At 43.2% G+C, this 18521-nt stretch overlaps 1 pseudogene; it reads left to right on the top strand.

The window, feature by feature from the left end:
- Positions 1 to 15695: 15695 nt before the first annotated feature.
- The window catches only part of LOC138848298 (zinc finger protein 286A-like), a 31394-nt pseudogene continuing 28568 nt past the window's right edge, over positions 15696 to 18521 (top strand).

The raw sequence follows: 18521 nt of genomic DNA, 5'->3' as shown, positions 1-18521 counted from the left end.
CCATCCAGGCGAGATGAGCTCGGAGCTGGGGTGCGGGCTGTCCCACGACAGCCTCCTGAGCCTGAGCAGCCACGCTTGGGCCCTCGCGTGTTCCCTGCAGGACCGCAGTCTGGGCACTCCTGCGCTCCCGGGAGCCTCCTAGGATCCCCCACCTCCCTTGGGCCAGGATGAGGCACAGCCCCAGGACAGCCTGTGCCACCTTGCGCTTGCAGGCCCCGCCCACGGGCAGCCAGCTCCATAGACCCACGGCCATGCGTGACCCTCCAGCCTGCCTGGACAGCTGAGGAACAGAGATGGGAGGTCTCCAGGCCAAGCCCAGAGTTCCCAGTGCACGCTCCCCAGGAGGCCTCTGCTGGCAGTTCCCAGGAGATGGACCTGGCTGTACCTCACCTGGCTGCTGTGCTCTTGCACCAGAAGGCAAACCTAGACGTGACCCCCCCCCATGCCCTGTGTTTCTGGCTGCAGCAAGCTTAGGAGCAGGCTGGCCCCCTCGGCTTCCATAGGCCATTCGCACTCGGAGCCTTCAGGACCCAGCCAGCCGGCACTGCCAAGTGGCCACAGGTGCTAGCCAGAGGCAGTGGCAGGCCTCAGGAGCAAGCCTGCGGGCCTCCCTGAGCCCCACAAGCATCCTCTGAGGGAAGCTGGGGTGGGGAGGGGCCCCCACCCCCGGCAGAGTCCTCCGCTGGCTGGCTTCCCTGCTCCCTGGGTTGGCTTGCGCATGCGCCCTCAGCCAGGGCCTATTTGATCTACATTTGAACTAGCAATGCCTGGTTGTTACACAATAAATTACTTAGGCAGAACATGAATTCTATGTCTCTTGTTGTCGAATAAACCAGAAATAAAAACCCTGAACATTAGAGTTAGTACACAAAATTATCACATAACTCAGAATAATTTAACAGAGTCAAAAAGAGCTTACAGGACCTAATTTTAGAAATGGCAGGGTAGCCGATTAAGCAGACACTGTTAAAATAGACATTACAGTTTTTGTGAAAACAGATTTTAAGATTTATGATTTAGACCATTTTTAAACATTTTAAAACTTTTTATGACTTGCTTACACCTTTGGAAACTTTACACCGGTAGTTACTTTTATATAGCCTTGAATTGTTATGTGTGGACAACCTATGAGAATACATGCTAACAAACTCAAACAGTCTCTCTTATCGAATTTGAGATGTTAAAAGTACACATAATACACTCTCCCAAGTTTTACTTAGTACTGATGCCTAGATGACTTAAGACACAGAGTTATTAATGAATACCATACCAGTATCTGAAATAAAAGTCAAAATTACATTTCCATGCTTTTAAGTAATATAAGGACAACTCCTCCTGAGCAGCAAACACGGTCACTAGTGCATGGTTACAACTTTGAAAAGATCTTTATCATTAAAAGAAACAAGTTTAAAGCACATCAAAGACATGTAAAACTGAGCAAGCAAGCCACTGAGCAAACCTAAGGGCATTTGCATTACCTCAATTTTCTGAACCAATCTGCATTGGCTTACTTTAGTTAACAACATAAAGGCTTGTATACACAGAATTTAGTCTTATTTTTATAAGACCATTTTAGCTGGAAAGTAAAAACATGAATACAGCATAGGTCTAACACCATTTATAACATTTTAATACATTTTACATAATCTGAATTGACTCAAGCAGCTGTTACTTTAACAAATTCAGAGTCTCATCCTTTGAGAGTTCCAGGGATCCGACTGGAAGCCCAAAGTTGGAAGACTTGATTTAGAATTTAAGCTGTCAGAGTCAAACCATTTAGCCAAAATTAGTACATTTTTGATCAGTTGGGTAATCACTCAAACATTAAAAACAGATAAACAACGTAGTCTCAGTACTACAAATAGAAAAACATGAAACCTTCAAGACAAATGAAACTCTTATCAGCTAAGTCAGGGACAGCCTCACAGAAAAGAGCTGATAAAAACTCATTTACATTTTTTTTAAAAAATTTTTAAATTTTTAAATTAAGACAATATTTTTAAAGTTTTTATTATACAGTTTAGAACAGTTGGTTTTGAATGGAATTTTTCCATAATGTGTCCCTCTTGGTTGTACAAAACTAGAGATAAAGACCTCCGGAACAGGCACTGATCCGGAGTGAGATTGCTTCGCCCGCCTGGTGAACACGGAGCTGCAGGTTACGGCCCATTTAGACTCTGTAGCTGCAGGGCCGTGGAGCCACAAACACATTTACACCACACACACGCTCTTTTCCATTGCAGACACCAGGCAGGTCCCTGGTAGAGGGGCAACAGAAGCCCCCCCTTCCGCACAAAGGCGGGCCTGAGTACTGAGTGCCCCAGGGTGACTTACCGGGTCCTGAAGTCCAGGAGATCCATCCATTTGCCCCATTTGGTTGGCCATGGGGAGTCAGTCTGGGGGGACGGGTATGGCTGGGGAGTTAGGATCCTGAGGAATAAGTCAGGAGGCGCGCCTTCCCATCCTCTGCCTGCCATTCCTGGGCCCCAGCTGAGTCCTGCAGGTTGAGGCTCAAAGGGCCAGCTTTGTTTGAACACACAGGGGGTTTCAGCACTTGCTAATGGCACAGCAGGGGTTTCCCTGCTGCCTGTGAAGGGAGAGTGGAGGGATCTGCTGGCCCCTGGGGAGCTGCTTCTCGTACCCTCTCCTGTGGCCCCCGCTGCCGGCCCCACAGCCAGGGCCGGGCGGCTGGTAGGGAGGAGGGAAAATCAAATCTTCAGAGTCGCTCTGTAAAACAGAATAGAGCGGCTCCGAGGCTGAAGTCTTAGTTTGTTTTATCTGCTTTGCTGGGACGGTCCTGGACGACTAAAATCTTTTTTTGAAGGCTGTTTCTGAGGGAGTAAAAAAAAGGCTTTAACCAGGAAAGGGAGTTTTTACCAGATCTTGCCAGACCAGGATGTCAAGGGTGCCCTCAGGTGCCCACCCTACTTCAAAGGTAGGCCAATCTGAAGAACAAAGGGTGGTTAGTCTCCCTTTCTAAGAGTTGTCTAAATCCGTCCCATTGTCTGAATTTCAGAAAGGTAAATACAAATAGCCAAAAACAAACACCAAAGAAACTCACAAAAAGGCACTGAACAAAACAAAAAAGACAAAAATGGAACGTCGGCCTCACTCCGCACTGCGGAGCGACCCGCTTCGTTCCTACAGAGGTGGGGAGCCTGGCCCCCTACAGAGTCCCAGATGGGGTCCAAGAACCACACTGACACACAGACACAGATACGAATGCAAGTTCCGGAATCACTTCAGAACCTACAAATGCAGACTCTGGGACCACTTCATAGTCTCGCGACAATGCAACACACAAAGACCTACAAACACAGACTCTGGAACCGCCTCAGAGCCCTGTAACGATGCCGGCAATACAAATGCAAGTTCCGGAACCACTTCAGAACCTACAAATGCAGACTCTGGGACCACTTCAGAGTCTCGCGACAATGCCACACACAAACAGACAAACACAGACTCTGGAACCACATCAGAGCCCTGTGACGATGCTGGCAATACGAATGCAAGTTCTGGAACCACTTCAGAACCTACAAATGCAGACTCTGGGACCACTTCAGAGTCTTGCGACAATGCCACACACAAACAGACAAACACAGACTCTGGAACTGCATCAGAGCCCTGTGACGCAGCAGTACAAACAGAACGTGAGTCTGAAAACAGTTTATGCAATAGAAGTAAAACCTGAAAGAGAAAGGATGAATACTGATGCTGGCACCAAATTCCCGACCGCGGGAATTCCAGATGGGAGTTTCGCTGAGCGTCCTCAGTCTCCCGGTCCTCCCGAGGCGTCCCTCGGGGCTGTAGCGTTGTGGCTTCCGGGCACGTCTGTCAGCCCAACGTCTACCGTGCCAGCCCAAACTGAAACCGCTTCAGGCCTGAACCAGATACAGAAACAGAAATGCACGTGCACAGAGTCCCTATCCTTTAGGCGCCTTTACTTACCCCGAGAGATGTCCGTTGGAGACGTCTGTGGGCAGCAGAGCTGTCTCGGTGGGACCTCCATATGTTAGAGTCGAATTAGAGTTGAATTGCTCTTGCCACCCCAAAAACGCTCCAAGAGACCTTCTCTCATGTAATTAACAAAGGGTAAAGTTTATTGATGTTCCGACATGTCGGGGCCCCCGTCCCAGTACAGGCTAGCGGCCTCGAATAGTCTTGGGTTGGGGTTTTTATACACATTGAAACAAAGAAAATCAATCATTGCATAGAGCAGACAGAGGTATAGAGTAAACAATTGATACAAGTTAAGTGATTTTACAACCAGTTGATTTATGAATACAAGGAGTGATACCTAGGAATGCAGCCGAATGGTGATAAGGGACACATGGTGGGGTCAGGGGTCCAGGAGGCAGAGATATATGGTGATTTCTTCTATCTCACTTAGGTGAAACTGAGGTTACGCTCACATTGGGGTAATTTACTGACTAATGGCTATGCAGAGCAAGTCTAAGGAGGTCAGGAAAGTTCACCAGAGGAGGTTGGGAGGAAGCGGCTTTTAACTTTTTAACCCTTCAGAAGAAGGCAAAACCAACTCAGACCCAGAAACCATTTAGGAAATTGCCGCTCAAGAAACCAAAAGTCGGCTGAAGCACCCAAAACAATGACAGAAAGCCAGAATTGGAGCAAGCCAACAGCTGTGCCCTGATTGAAAAGGACCATTCCTTCCGTGTCTTGAACTCCATATTCCAGCCTCAAAATCAAAGTTCACATTCGAAAATTCATTACAAACCATGATAAATAAGAAAAATGGGAAAAAAGCCAAAGAAATGCAAGAGTCCTTTGTGATATTGGGCTTGATTTAGTCACAAGGAAACCGGCTGTTTCTGGATCCATCCACCCCTCCCAGCTGACTGGCTTTGGAAACTAATTGAATTCACCTGAAAATCTCCATCAAACTTGATTGGAGGGGAATTAATTATAGGTCCCCTCTGCAAAAGGGTTCCATTTCTTTTTCCAAAACACAAAAGCTCATCATGGTTGTGCTGCCTGGAGATTTCTAAGCATGACACACCAATTGGTTGTGTTTTTTATTTCATAATGGATCCTCTGTCTAAACTCTTGTTTGTATTGCGTCAGAATACAAAATGTGGGAGGGAAGAAGGCAAAACCAACTCAGACCCAGAAACCATTTAGGAAATTGCCGCTCCAGAAACCAAAAGTCAGCTGAAGCACCCAAAACAATGACAGAAAGCCAGAATTGGAGCAAGCCAACAGCTGTGCCCTGATTGAAAAAGCCCATTGCTTCCGTGTCTTGAACTCCATATTCCAGCCTCAAAATCAAAGCTCAAACAAGAGTTTTGACAGAAGATCCATTAGGAAATAAAAAACACAACCAATTGGCGTGTCATGCTTAGAAATCTCCAGGCAGCACGACCAAGATGAGTTTTTGTGTTTTGGAAAAATAAATGGAACCCTTTTGCAGAGGGGACCGATAATTAATTCCCCTCCAATTCAGTTTGACAGAGATTTTCAGGTGAATTCAATTAGTTTCCAAAGCCAGTCAGCTGGAAGGGGTGGATGAATCCGGAAACAGCCGGTTTCCTTGTGACTAAATCAAGCCCAATATCACAAAGGACTCTTGCATTTCTTTGGCTTTTTTCCCATTTTTCTTATTTATCATGGTTTGTAATGAATTTTCTGATGTGAGCTTTGACTTTGAGGCTGGAATATGGAGTTCAAGACACGGAAGGAATGGTCCTTTTCAATCAGGGCACAGCTGTTGGCTTGCTCCAATTCTGGCTTTCTGTCATTGTTTTGGGTGCTTCAGCCGACTTTTGGTTTCTGGAGCGGCAATTTCCTAAATGGTTTCTGGGTCTGAGTTGGTTTTGCCTTTCTCCCTCCCACATTTTGTATTCTGACGCAATACAAACAAGAGTTTAGACAGAGGATCCATTAGGAAATAAAAAACACAACCAATTCCTTTTCTTTTATTAGCATAGCTTATATATTAAATGCTTGTCTCTCTGTTCCAGTCCTTTGGTCTGTGTATCTGTTTTAATGCTAATAGGACACTTTTTTTGTTACTTTCCCTTCTGTATTAAGGAACTATGAGACCTCCAACTTTGATCTTGTTTTCTTTTTTTTGTTTTTGTTTTTTTTTGTTTTTGTTTTTGAATGTGTAAATATTTATTTATATTTTATAAAAACAACTTTAGGAATATAGTGATTTTTCCCACACTCCCACTCCTCTTCCTCCACCCTCTCCTATTCCCAGTCTTATTTTTACTAAGATCTATTTTCAAATAATTTCATAAGCATTCAATTAACTATACTGAGTTCCACAAGTTGTGTGAAAAAAAATTGTTTTTCTCAACAGTCAAGACAAGTGCTGTTCAAAGTCATGAAATCTCAAAATGTTAATTCCACTTCTATAGATTATCATTTAGGTGCTGTATTAGGTATCACAGATTATAGAGAGTGTGTTTGTCCTTTTGGGACTGACTTATTTCACTAAGTATGATGTTGTGCAGTTACATGTATTGTATCCCAACTGACAGGATTTCATTTTTTTTATTGCTCTGTAGTATTCCATGGTGTATATACCCCATAATTTCTTTATCAGGTCTTCAGCTGATGGGCATTTGGATTTATTCCATGTCTTAGCTGTTGTGAATTGAGCTACGATAAACATGGGTGTACAGATAACTCTTGCATATGCAAATTCCATTTCCATTGGGTAAAATTCCAAGAGTGGGATGGCTGGGTCATATGGTAGTTCTATATTCAGATTTCTGAGGTATCTCCATACTGTCTTTCATAGTGGCTGTACCAGTTTACATTCCCACAAACCGTGGATCAGATTACCTTTTCTTCCATTCTCACCACCATTTGTTGTTGAAAGCCATTCAAATGGAGATGAAGTGAAACTTCATTGTGGTTTTTATTTGTATTTCCCTGATAGCTAGTGATACCAGGCATTTTTTCATGTGTCTATTTGGATTTCTTCTTTTGAAAAATAACCATTTAAGACCTTTGCCCATCTCTTGACTGGATTGTTTGTTTTATTGTTGCTTAGTTTCTTGAGCTCTTTACATAATCTGGTTATTAATCCTTTATTAGTCGCATGGGTTGCAAATAATTTCTCTCATTCTGTTGGTGGCCTTTTCACTTTGCTGAGTGTTTGTTTTGCACTGCAGAAGCTTCTCAAATTGATATAATCCCATTTGCCAATTTTGGCTTTGTTTGGCTGTGCCTCTGGGCTCTTTTCCAAGAACTCTTTGTCTATGCCAGTGTCTCGGAGGGTTTCACCAATGTTTTATTTAGTAATTTGATGGTATTGAGTCACAGATTTATGTCTTTTTCCATTTTGAGTAGTTTTTGTATAGGGAGTAAGGTAGTAGTCTTGCTTCATGCTTCTGCATGTGGAGATCCAGTTTTCCAGCACCATTTGTTGAAGAGACTATCCCTGCTCCAGGGATTGATTTTGGCTCCTTTGTCAAAGATAAGGTGGTAGTAGAAGCATGGGTTGATTTCTGGAGTTTCTATTCTGTTTCATTGGTCTGTCTGTCTTTTTTCCTGCCAGTATCTGGGTTTTTTCATTATAGATCTCTTGCAGTATATCTGGAAATCCGGTATTGTGGTGCTTCGAACTTTGTTTTTGTTCTATAAGATTGCTTCAGCTATTCAGGGTCTCTTGTGTTTCCATATGGATTTCAGTATCATTTTCTCTATGTCTGAGAGGAATGTCCTTGGTATTTTGATTGGCATCACATTGATTTTGTAAATTGCTTTTAATAGTATGGACATTTTGGTGTTTTTTTTTTATAGGAAGAGTTAGACAGTGAGAGAGACAGACAGAGAAAGGTCTTCCTTCCATTGGTTCACCCCCAAATGGCCGCTACGTCTGGCACACTGTGCTGATCCGAAGCCAGGAGCCAGGTGCTTCCTCCTGGTCTCCCATGTGGGTGCAGGGCCCAAGGACTTGGGCCATCCTCCACTGCCTTCCTGGGCCACAGCAGAGAGCTGGACTGGAAAAGGAGCAACCGGGACAGAATCCAGCACCCCAACCAGGACTAGAACCCAGGGTGCCAGTGCTGCAGGCGGGGGATTAGCCAAGTGAGCTGTGGCACCAGATGTATTGACATTTTGATGATATTGATTCTTCTAATCCATGAACAGGAACAATTTTTTGCATTTTTTGTGTCTTCTATTGTTTCTTTAATGAGTTGTAATTCTCATCATAGAGAATTTTAAAATCTCTCTTTGAAATCACCTATTGTGATAATCATATGGTTTTTGTTCTTCATTTTGTGAATGTGATGTATCACATTGATTTGCAAATGTTGAATCATCTCTACATACCTGTGATAAACCCCACTTATTCTGGGTGATTGATTTTCTGATGTGTTGTTGGATTCAATTGACTTATATTGTTAGGAATTTTTATGTTTATGTTCATCAGAAAAACTGTTCTGTAGCTTTTCTTCTCTTTTTTTTTCAGGATTAGTAATTAAGGTAATGCTGGCTTCATAGAAGGAGTTTAGAAGGATTCCCTCTCTTTCAATTGTTTTGAATAGGTTGAGAAGTATTTGAGTTAGTTCTTTAAATGTCTGGTAGAATTCAGCAGTGAAGCCACCCAGTCCAGTGCTTTTCTTTGCTGTGAGGGTCTTTATTATTGATTTAATTTCTGTCTTGATTACTTGTCAGTTTAGATTGACAAATCAGATATGTTTTCCAATTATTCCTTGTAGAAGGCCCACAAAGTGTCAAGCACCATTTTTGACACTGGAGATACAATAAGTTTTTTCAAAGAATTGCAAGTTTCTGTTTTGTACATGATCTGTGTTCTTTTTTTATTTATTTTTTAACTTTTATTTAATAAATATAAATTTCCAAAGTACAGCTTATGGATTACAATTGCTTCACCCCCATAACTTCCCTCCCACCTGCAACCCTCCCCTTTCCCTCTCCCTCCCCCCTTCCATTCACATCAAGATTCATTTTCAATTCTGTTTATATACAGAAGATCAGTTTAGCATATATTAAGTAAAGATTTCAACAGTTTGCACCCAAATAGAAACACAAAGTGAAAAATAATGTTTGAGTACTAGTTATAGCATTAAATCACACTGTACAGCACATTAAGGACAGAGATCCTATGATCTGTGTTCTGTCTGAATTTTTCTCTTTTTTATAGTTAGATTTCACTATCATGTGTGGTATATTTTCATACTTTTCTTATTTGGCTTTATGCAAATTATCAATATAAGGTCCTTAACTTTTCTTATTTTTTTTAAATATTTATTTATTTGAAAGTCAGTTACACACAGAGAGAAAGAGAGGGAGAGGGAGAGAGAGAGAGAGAGAGAGAGAGTCTTCCATCCACTGGTTCACTCCCCAATTGGCTGCAATGGCCGAAGCTGTGCTGATCCTAAGTCAGGAGCGAGGAGATTCTTCTGGGTCTCCCACATGGGTGCAGGAGCCCAAAGACTTGGGCCATCTTCTACTGCTTTCCCAGGCCATCGCAGAAAGCTAGATCAAAATTGGAGCAGCTGGGACTTGAACTGACACCCATATGGGATGTCGGCACTGCAGGCAGTGCTTTACCCTCTACACCACAGTACCGGCCCCATAACTTTTCTTTATTTTTTTAGAAAGACTCATTTATTGATTTAAGAGAGAGATTTTAACTGCTGGCTCACTCCTCAAATGCTTGCAACACCCAAGTGAAGGGGGTGGGAGGGAAGCCAGCAGCAGGGAACACAATCCAGGTCTCCCATGTGGGAGGCAGGAACCCAATTACTTTTTTTTTAAAACTTGTATTTAATGAATATAAATTTCCAAAGTACGGCTTATGGATTAAAATGGCTTCCCCCCATAACGTCCCTCCCACCCACAACCCTCCCCTTTCCCACACCCTCTCCCCTTCCATTCACATCAAGATTCATTTTTGTTTCTCTTTATATACAGAAGATCAGTTTAGCATACATTAAGTAAAGATTTCAACAGTTTGCTCCCACACAGAAACATAAAGTGAAAAATAATAGGTGATTTTTAAAATGATGATGAAATTAGATCAGACCTATTGTCATGTTTAATCCCAGTGAGAGTCAAGTTGGGAATTGATAATTTCTTCTTCTTCTTTTTTTTTTTTTTTTTTTTACAGAAGATCAGTTTAGTATATATTAAGTAAAGATATCAACAGTTTGCACCCCCATAGAAACACAAAGTGAAATATACTGTTTGAATACTCGTTATAGCATTAAATCTCAATGTACAGCACATTAAGGACAGAGATCCTACATGAGGAGTAAGTGCACAGTGACTCCTGTTGTTGACTTTACAAACTGACACTCCTGTTTATGGTATCAGTAATCTCCCTATGCTCTAGTCATGAGATTCCAAGGCTATGGAAGCCTTTTGAGTTCTCTGACTCTTATCTTGTTTAGACAAGGTCATAGTCAAAGTGGAGGTTCTCTCCTCCCTTCAGAGAAAGGTACCTCCTTCTTTGAAGACCTGTTCTTTCCACTGGGATCTCACTCGCAGAGATCTTTCATTTAGGTCTTTTTTTTTTTGCCAGAGTGTCTTGGCTTTCCATGCCTGAAATACTCTCATGGGCTTTTCAGCCAGATCCGAATGCCTTTAGGGCTGATTCTGAGGCCAGAGTGCTGTTTAGGACATCTGCCATTCTATGAGTCTGCTGAGTATCTCGCTTCCCATGTTGGATCACTCTCCCCTTTATTTATTCTATCGGTTAGTATTAGCAGGTACTAGACTTGTTTATGTGCTCCCTTTGACTCTTAGTCCTTTCATTATGATCAATTGTGAACTGAAATTGATCACTTGGACCAGTGAGATGGCATTGGTACATGCCACCTTGATGGGATTGAATTGGAGTTCCCTGGTATGTTTCTACGTCTACCATTTGGGGCAAGTCAGCTTGAGCATGTCCCAAATTGTACATCTCTTCCCTCTCTTATTCCCACTCTTATGTTTAACAGGGATCACATTTCAGTTAAATTTCAACACGTAAGAATAACTGTGTATTAATTACAGAATTAAACCAGTCATATTAAGTAGAACAGACAAAAAAACTACCAAGAGGGATAATGTATTAAGTTGTTCATTAACAGTCAGGGCTATGCTGATCAAGTCACTGTTTCACATAGTGTCCATTTCACTTCAACAGGTTTCCTTTTTGGTGTTCAGTCAGTTGTCACCAATCAGGGAGAACATATGGTATTTGTCCCTTTGGGACTGGCTTATTTCACTCAGCATGATGTGTTCCAGATTCCTCCATGTTGTTGCAAATGACTGGATTTCGTTGTTTCTTACTGCGGTATAGTATTCTAAAGAGTACATATCCCATAATTTCTTTATCCAGTCTACTGTTGATGGGCATTTAGGTTGGTTCCAGGTCTTGGCTGTTGTGAATTGTGCTGCAATAAACATTAGGGTGCAGACCACTTTTTTGTTTGCCAATTTAAATTCCTTTGGGTAAATTCCAAGGAGTGGTATGGCTGGGTTGAACAGTAGGGTTATATTCAGGTTTCTGAGGAATCTCCAGACTGACTTCCATAGTGGCCTGACCAGTTTGCATTCCCACCAACAGTGGGTTAGTGTCCCTTTTTCCCCACATCCTCGCCAGCATCTGTTGTTGGTAGATTTCTGTATGTGAGCCATTTAACCAGGGTGAGGTGAAACCTCATGGTGGTTTTGATTTGCATTTCCCTGATTGCTAGTGATCTTGAACATTTTTTCATGTGCCTGTTGTCCATTTGGATATCCTCTTTTGAAAAATGTCTATTGAGGTCCTTGGCCCATCTCTTAAATGGGTTGTTTGTTTTGATGTTGTGGAGTTTCTTGATCTCTTTGTAGATTCTGGTTATTAACCCTTTATCTGTTGCATAGTTTGCAAATATTTTTTCCCATTCTGTCAGTTGTCTCTTCACTCTCCTGTTTCTTTTGCAGTTCAGAAACTTCTCAATTTGATGCAATCCCAATAGTTGATTTTGGCTTTGACTGCCTGTGCCTCCCAGGTCTTTTCCAGAAACTCTTTGCCTGTGCCAATATCTTGAAGGGTTTCTCCAATGTTCTCTAATAACTTGATGGTGTCAGGTCATAGATTTAGGTCTTTAATCCATGTTGAGTGGATTTTTGTGTAAGGTGTAATGTAGGGGTCTTGCTTCATGCTTCTGCACGTGGAAATCCAGTTTTCCCAGCACCATTTATTGAATAGACTGTCCTTTCTCCAGAAATTGGTTTTAGATCCTTGATCAAATATGAGTTGGCTGTAGATGTTTGGGTTGATTTCTGGTGTTTCAATTCTGTCCCATTGGTCTATCCATCTGTTTCTGTACCAGTACCATGCTCTTTTGATTACAACTGCTCTGTAGTATGTCCTGAAATCTGGTATTGAGATGCCTCCGGCTTTGTTTTTGTTGTACAGATTGCTTTAGCTATTTGAGGTCGCTTTTGCCTCCATATGAATTTCAGCATCATTTTTTCCAGATCTGAGAAGAATGTCTTTGGTATCCTGATTGGAATTGCATTGAATCTATAAATTGCTTTTGGGAGAATGGACATTTTGAAGATGTTGATTCTTCCAATCCATGAGCATGGAAGATTTTTCCATTTTTTGGTATCCTCTTCTATTTCTTTCTTAAAGGTTTTGTAATTCTCATCGTAGAGATCTTTAACGTCCTTGGTTAAGTTTATTCCAAGGTATTTGATTGTTTTTGTAGCTATTGTGAATGGGATTGATCTTAGCAGTTCTTTCTCAGCCGTGGCATTGCTTGTGTATACACAGGCTGTTGATTTTTATGCATTGATTTTATATCCTGCCACTTTGCCAAACTCCTCTATGAGTTCCAATAGTCTCTTAGTAGAGTTCTTTGGATCCTCTAAGTAAAGAATCATATCATCTGCAAAGAGGGATAGTTTGACTTCTTCCTTCTCAATTTGTATTCCTTTAATTTCTTTTTCTTGTCTGATGGCTCTGGCTAAAACCTCCAGAACTATGTTAAATAGTAGTGGTGAGAGTGGGCATCCCTGTCCGGTACCAGATCTCACTGGAAATGCTTCCAACTTTTCCACATTCAATAGGATGCTGGCCGTGGGTTTTTCATAAATTGCTTTGATAATATTGAGGAATGTTCCTTTCATACCCAATTTGCTTCGAGTTTTCATCATGAAAGGGTGTTGAATTTTATCAAATGCTTTCTCTGCATCAATTGAGATAATCATATGGTTTTTCTTTTGCCATCTGTTAATGTGGTGAATCACATTGATTGATTTGCAAATGTTGAACCATCCCTGCATACCAGGGATGAATCCCACTTGGTCTGGGTGGGTGATTTTTCTGATGTGTTGTTGTATTCTATTGGTGAGAATTTTATTGAGGATTTTTGCGTCTATGTTCATCAGGGATATTGGTCTATAATTTTCTTTCAGTGCTGCATCTTTCTCTGGCTTAGGGATTAAGGTGATGCTGGCTTCATAGAAAGAATTTGGGAGGATTCTCTCTTTTTCGATTGTTCTGAATAGTTTGAGAAGAATTGGAGTCAGTTCTTCTTTAAATGTCTGGTAGAATTCAGCAGTGAATCCATCTGGTCCTGGGCTTTTCTTTGTTGGGAGGGCCTTTATTACTGTTTCAATTTCTATCTCAGTTATGGGTCTATTTAGGTTTTCTATGTCTTCTTGGTTCAATTTAGGTAGGTTGCATGTGTCCAGGAATCTATCCATTTTTAATAGATATTCCTGTTTGCTGGCATACAGGTCCTTGTAGTAATTTCTGATGATTCTTTTTATTTATGTGGTGTCTGTTTTTATGTTTCCTTTTTCATCTCTGATTTTACTGATTTGGGTATTTTCTTTTTTTAGTTAGTTGGGCCAATGGGGTGTCAATTTTGTTTATTTTTTCAAAAAACCAGCTTCTCACTTGGTTGATTTTTTGTAACTTTTTTTTTTATTCAATCCTGCTAATTTCTTCTCTGATTTTAATTATTTCTCTTCTCCTACTAGATTTGGGTTTGGTTTGCTGCAGTTTTTCTAGGTCCTTGAGATGCGCTGAAAGCTCATTTATTTGGTACCTTTCCAATTTCTTGATATAGGCCCCTATTGCTATAAACTTGCCTCTCAGTACTGCTTTTGCTGTATCCTATAAGTTTTGATATGTTGTGTTGGTATCCTCATTTACTTCCAGAAAGTTTTTGATTTCTCTTTTGATTTCTTGAATGACCCAGTAGGAACCCAATTACTTGAGCCATCTCCCTGCTCCTTCCGAGGGCCAGTATTGCCAGGAAGCTGTTTTATGTGTATCCTAAAGCAGAGAGTCTGTGGTTTTCCAATTGGGTGAGACCAAGCTCTGTCTAGCATTTTCTTTCAACCAGGGGACCCTATCCCTCAGAAAACCTCTCTATTTCCATCTCTTTGTACAGTAATCATCTGTCTCACAGTGTTTTTGTGTGTATGTGGTCAGAGGTATGTAAATAAAACCCTTTGAGGTGAGTCTGCTTATATCTGTTGATATCCACCCCTCTCCCAGCCCAGCACTAAACTATCCCTTGCAATAGCGAAAAGTGGGCAAAGATTTACCCAAAGTAATGTGGGAAGTAGACAGGAAGCAGCACAATAAAACCCTAAAATGCATCCCCACTGCCTGCAGCAACTCCACACAAAACCCCTGTGGCATCTAGGAATCTTCCATTATAGCCACCATTTTGGGAAAGAAAACAGCTGTTTATGTTAGAATGCTGTGTTATTTCTGTTTTCCTGCATAATAATACCACACATAACAATAAGAGCACACACTTATTATCTCAGAGTTTCTGTGGGTGAGGGTCTGGGCATGGCCCACCTGGGTCCTCTGCAGCCTGCTGTATCAAGGTGTCAGGCAGGAGTGGGTTCTCATGGGAAGAGAAAAAGAATGCTCTACCTTAACCATGTGGGCTGGAGAAAGGGTTCAGGTCCTTGCAGTTTCTGGAACTGTGGGTTCTGTGTTCTTGCTCACCCAAGCTGGAGGCCATGCCCAGTTCCTTGTCATGTGGACCTCTACAACATCACCACACAACTTCATCAAAGCCAGGAAGAGAAGAGTCTCCTAGCAAGACAAGCATTAGACTCTGTGTCAGCTTTTGTTGTAATATACTGGTTGGAAGCTCATTGCATCCCAACCACACTGAAGGGGAAGGGATCACGCAAGGACATGACTTTCCAGGAGACTTGTGAAATGCAAGTCACAGTCCCTTCTGTGGGATCTGGAAACCACCTTTCCTCAAAATTTTTGAAAGTCATTGAAGGGTTTTAAGCAGTAAAGCACCATCACATTCTGGCATTACAATGGTCACTATCCAAAAGGAATGGAGAACAGATTGGTGGGAGAGAAAACTTGACTTAAGGAATTCATTTAGGATGATTATGTTTGTATTCCTAAAGAAATGATGGGGCCCCCAACCAAGGGAACACTAGTGAAAACAGAAGTGGACAAATTGGTGGGTTATTTAAGTCATATAATAAATAGGACTCAGTGTTAAAAAAAATAGCCAGTGAGGGAGAAGACGAGAATATTCCGGTTCTGGGTTGTGAAACTGGTGTGGGAAGCAGTATCATTCACTGAGAAGGGACGACAGTTTAGACATGCTGAGTTTGAGGGGGTTGAATCAGTGTACACTCCCTAGCAACAACAAACGTTTCTGATAGATTGAAACTAATTGTTATGCCTCCAAAGAGGCTATGGCTTGAACATTTTTTTAATGGTTCAATTTTTCCAGCTCATCTCACACAGGTGAATTTTAAGTATTACAGGTAGCCTAAGGTTGCAAGAACATCGGACGGAGTCTGCATCCAAGCCCTGTTCCTAAGAACCTAAAACCGTTCACGTTGTTTGAAGGCAAAGGATGAGTTTGAGGAGGGCAAAGGCATGGATAAAAGCCAAATACTCCAACATGCCTAACAGCACATTAACCTGGTTTAAACTCAGCAGTCCTAAGTGCCGCACTATGAGCACACGGGTAGACAAAGCCCAAGGAGGAACCCACGTCTCAGGCGTTCGCTGCCTCCCCAACTCAGTTATCACACGCAAGACACGCCGCCAAAAACTCTCGCGAGAGGGAAGGATCCTGCTGGAACCTCGGAGCCTCATGCGCACTCCCACCTGTGAAACAGGCTGGCGGGGCGCAGGCGTTGCTGGGAACTGTAGTTCCGAGTGGGAAAAGGCCCGACAGCCTCGCTCCGCTGTTTCTTAGGCATGCGCAACTCTGAGCTGGCCCAAGAAGTTTGTAGCCTTTGTCCAGCCTGGGATGGGAGGTGAGTTGGGTGTGTGGGCTAGGTGTTGGGCCTGGGGATTGTTCCGTGAGGAGTCTGTGTTTGATAAAGGGGGCTGGAGGGACTGACCACAAGCTGGAAGCCCTCCCCTCTGGGACACCGGTGCGCGACGGGCGGGGCGGGCAGAGCTGCGGACACGGGGCAGGCGCTGGTCTGGGGCCAGCGCCTGGAGCGGAGTGGGACTTGTCCACGCTCCTTGTGCCCCAGGGATGACCCCCGCATGATCTTGGGCCCCCACCCCCACCCCAAGGACTGCTGCCAAGGGTAGGGACGAGTAAGGACCCAGCCTCAGGGTGCTGTCCCCGGCTTTCCAGGCTCCTGCTTGGTGGCACCGAGGCAAGCTCCACTGTGAGCCAGACACCATCCAGACCTGACCATGACCTTTCTGCAGATTCCCCCACGGGAAGGCAGCAAGGACGACTGCGAGACCCCTGAGGGCTTCTGGCTGTTCTGCCCGCAGAGTCCTGAGCTGGGGAGAAGCACAGCATCTTTGGGGCATGGAGGAGGCTGGGAGCATGGAGACAGATTTGGCGAAATGCCGAGGAAGAGGTAGGATTGAACCTGTGGAAGGGCGGGAAGCTACTCTGGAAGGGAAAACGGTTGCTTGGGGGGAGATCCCTGCTTGGCTGGCTGTCGCGATCATCTTGGGGATGCATGGGCTCTTTGGAGTATGCAGGGCTTGGGATGGAGCCACAGCCCTGCAGGGTGCTGGTAGACCCTTCAGAACCACCAAAAACAGCAAAATGCTAAGCTCTAGAGGCATGAGCATAGTGTCCTCAATTACTTTTTCTCACGTTTTTCCTCCCAAATTATTGTCCCAGCGGTCTCCATCCGGTGGTCTGAGAATTAAGGTTTGCTCTTGGCAAAAAAACACGGCCCCAAACCTGCTACCCACTTATCTGTACAATTACCCTGTGATCTCAGTACAGCGAATTTTGTCATTGAACATACAAGAAAACAGATGTGGAAGTTGGTCAGCGACTTCCAATTCTGCTAGACCAATGGTCACTTGAAGTTTGGTTTGTGATCTCTACATGAGATTTCTCTTCCTTCTCTCATACTTAAGAAACTTCTAGATTGCACCCTGGGCTCAACCAGTGAAAGTTAATTTGAGGTGGGGTTTGGCATCCTACATTTTATTTATTTTTTTAAGATTTATTTCTTTGAAAGGCAGAGTTACAGAGAGGCAAAGGCAGAGAGAGAGAGAGGTCTTCCATCCACTGGTTCACCCCCCAAGTGGCTGCAATGGCTGGAGCTTCACCGATCAGAATCCAGGAGTCAGGAGCTTCCTCCAGGTGTCCCGTGTGGGTGCAGGGGCCCAAGGACTTAGGCCATCCTCCACTGCTTTCCCTGGCCATAGCAGAGAGCTGGATTGGAAGTGGAGCAGCCGGGACTCAAACTGGTGTCCAACTGGGATGCCAGCACTGCAGGTGGCAGCTTTACCAGCTATGCCACAGCATCGGCTCCAGCAGTCTACATTTTAAATAAGCATATGGAATAAGTTTTGAGGGCCATGGAGCCTACTTCTCCAACAAAAGGAACTGATGTGTTCTAATTTCTGGATCAGAGAGTGCCACCTTCTAGAATGTGTTCAGATATAAACCCCAAGTAGCAATATTCATGAACACTTTCCATGGTCTTGCAAGGCAGTGGGTTGACTTGGGCTCCCTTCAGTCTCAGTGTTTGTAGGGAGCACATTTTGTGTGGGAGCAGGATTTTTAGACTTGCAGTTCTGAGGACAAGAGTGGCTGAGGCCCCATCATTACTGCTTCCTTGCCCTTGGCTCTGTTGTTCCAGGAGTCTCCTCTTTCCCAAGAAAAGAGTGCAGAAGAAGGTGAAGTGGCAGCTCTGCACCTCACAGCCAGATCCCAGGTGAGTGTGAGCGCCAATGATTGTGGAAATCCCACCTTACTTCTCAAAGTACAGGTGCATTCCTTTGTGACACGGAGTTTCTTTGTCCACTAGATCCACTCTATAGAGAGCTGAGTTCTAGGCAATTACAAAGGGCTCAGTAGAAAATGTCTCCTACTTACCCATGGTTCCTTTTTTCTCCATCCATATTTATTGTTTGGCAGACAAATAAGCAGTATTTTCCTCTTTCTACCTGCTGTGCTAATTTCTGTTTGGTCATATGGGAAACTATTTTGCAGATAATGTGGTACATGTCACTTAAAACTTGTTTTTCTATGGGGAAACAACACACATATGCCTTTGAAGGAATTTAGGAAAGCACCTTAAATGCTGATGTGATT

This window comes from Oryctolagus cuniculus, unplaced genomic scaffold (genome assembly GCF_964237555.1).
Source record: "Oryctolagus cuniculus unplaced genomic scaffold, mOryCun1.1 SCAFFOLD_52, whole genome shotgun sequence".
Classification (NCBI taxonomy): Eukaryota; Metazoa; Chordata; class Mammalia; order Lagomorpha; family Leporidae; genus Oryctolagus; species Oryctolagus cuniculus.
Note: the sequence above shows the minus strand (reverse complement) of the source record. Positions and strands in the feature narration are given on the sequence as shown.